Below are 2,587 nucleotides of genomic sequence, written 5' to 3' on the forward strand. Positions count from 1 at the left end.
AAGTTTAAAAATATGCAAACTTTAAACAAGCCAATACATACATACATACATACATCCATACATACACACACACACACACACACACACACACACACATACATACATACATACATACATACATACATACATACATACATACATACATACATGCATGCACGTCCTGATCAAACGGGCCAAACGAATTGTGTTCGTAATGCTAACACTAATACAATGTACATATATACGCTACATAAACATTCCAGGTCAAACGGGCAAAACAAGTTGCATTCATAATACTAACACTTATACAAATGCATATATGCACTTATCCAAATACATGAATAACAAATTTTTAAAAAATGCAAAATCATATATATTTAAACAAACTAATACACATATACATATATATGTGTATATATACACACACATTATGGGTTAAACGTGCCAAACGAGTCGTGTTCGTAATACATTTATACAAACTTACCCAATCCTCCTCCACCTTCTTGTTTACCCAACCGGTTTGCATATTGTAATTTATTTTGCACCAGCCTTCAATGTCACTTGATTTTCCGGTTTCTTTTCTCTTTAAAAAACAAAAATATTATTATCAAGACCAGTTTAATGAATTGAATAATAATAACACAATGTATCGATACTGTGCATAGGACCTGCTCCCGCCAGCACTAGGATATGGTTGTTTCTGTCTGTTATTCGAGTTTTTCTCACAACGCTTAATGTACTCCTCATTAAGAAACAAATCATCAATAATTTTATTCCACTTGGCTTGAGTTTGTTGCTCGGGTATATGCTTTCTTTCATTTTCCGCATGTTTATAGCCTCCACAGTTTATAAAATGAGTTTTCAACTCATTTTTCCGATTTTTATATTTCACCCGAGAGTCATAATGAGTTCCCGCCAATATTTGCCTCCATTGTTGTGTGTTTTCCCATTTCTTAATATCAAAATAATGCTGGAAAAGATAAAATAATGAGAAAACATTAATAATTTAGCATATTATAATATAAATTTAAAATTGCATGATCTACATACATAAATTACGTTAAGCAAGCTTTCTCCTCATCAGGAACATCTTTCCAATATTCATAGTGGAAATGAAGTTTGAGAACCTCATTCGATACACACCTTATATACATGCTTTGGTTGTCTCCAACCACTTTAAACATGTATTTTCTTTGGTCAAACTCAACTGGTAGTGGTTGCCTATTATTTTTTTCAAACGCTATTTCCAAATTTTTATTCTTTCCAGGTCCCAGACACCACGTGGTTCAGCTGCATTAATAAATGAAATTGAAAATTAGCAAATTGATAATATATCCAATTAGGTGTGTTCATATGAAACAAGTAACTTACAAGACTTGTAACCACTGGGTATCCTAGACAAACGACCATGTGGAGGTCGATCCCCACCATTGCCACCATGTGATCTCGCGTATGTCGCCATTTATTCATCAAAAATAAATTAAAATCATAATGTTAACCATTAATCATAAACCTGAATAAATAATAATCATGCATAGAAACTCAAGTGTGAAAATTCATTAATGATTAATCAAAATCATCATTACTATCACACTTGTCTAAAAGATCATCATCAATGTCGTCCTTTGATTCGTCCTCTGAAGAAGCGTATGTATCTTCATCTTCTTCTTAGACAATCCAGGAGGTTAAGACTTGATTCACCGCCTTCAAAGCCTAAGTTGACATCCAAGTTATAATCGGATGATTGAGTATTGTGCAATACATCTGTCTCGTTACCAAGAGTGGTACTTGGAGTGTGACAAAGTGTTCAATGGTGAACTTCTTCTACAAACCTTCATTTGGTTCTGGTAGGATCTTGGAGATAAAACACTTGTTTAGCCTGAGTAGCTAAAATGTATTGTTCACCATCATACCACTGTTTACCAATATAACTTTGACGGCTGACATCGATAAAAACCATATTGTCTTTCTTTTCTAGTCGTCCCCTACCTGATGCGTTGAACCATTTACAACGAGATATTACAAATGAGTAACTACTTAAATAGTTCAACTCAAAGATCTCCTCAAGTTGACCATAAAATGGTGTATTTCCTTCTCCGAATGAAACAACACCACTGTTTTGAGTTGCACATCGGAGACCACGATTGTGTACCAAAAATCTCACACCATTGACTATGCAAGCATAGTAAGAATATGCACTTAATGGACCATGTGCCAATGCTATTAGTTCGTCGGTACAGTCGGAAGACATGTTTATCTTCCTATTAAGCCATGATAAAAACTCTATTTTCACATTTCTTTTAGGAAAAGCAGATTTAAATTCCCTATATGATGAATAAACAGAATACTATGATTATTTTTAATAAAAACTATAATGAAAATATATAGAAAACAAACTTACAGTAAGTATGTATTAACTTCACCACTCCAGTTGTCCAGTACAAACCATTCTAGTGAATTTCTGCTCATTCACAAATATTGCGGAAAGTCTTCGATGACATTGGTCGACACTGTGATGAAAACACATTGTACTGCCTCTTTGGAAAACTATCATCTGCATTTCTATCAAGACGATTGAATTTGGTTTGCGTACCCTCAAGGTACATAG

The 2,587-nt window shown here is 33.9% G+C and overlaps 1 long non-coding RNA gene across 1 annotated transcript; it reads right to left on the bottom strand.

The window, feature by feature from the left end:
* Window positions 1–379: 379 nt before the first annotated feature.
* On the bottom strand, window positions 380–1,440 carry LOC143587446 (uncharacterized). Its single transcript, XR_013144888.1, has 3 exons — window positions 1,351–1,440; window positions 1,026–1,269; window positions 380–949 (listed from the first exon to the last, which is right to left on the bottom strand). It is a non-coding gene; the product is annotated as an uncharacterized LOC143587446 (long non-coding RNA).
* Window positions 1,441–2,587: the final 1,147 nt, after the last annotated feature.

Source organism: Bidens hawaiensis, unplaced genomic scaffold (genome assembly GCF_021521415.1).
Source record: "Bidens hawaiensis isolate Kalapana, Puna unplaced genomic scaffold, B.hawaiensis_p1.1 tig00035509_1, whole genome shotgun sequence".
In the NCBI taxonomy this organism is placed as follows: domain Eukaryota; kingdom Viridiplantae; phylum Streptophyta; class Magnoliopsida; order Asterales; family Asteraceae; genus Bidens; species Bidens hawaiensis.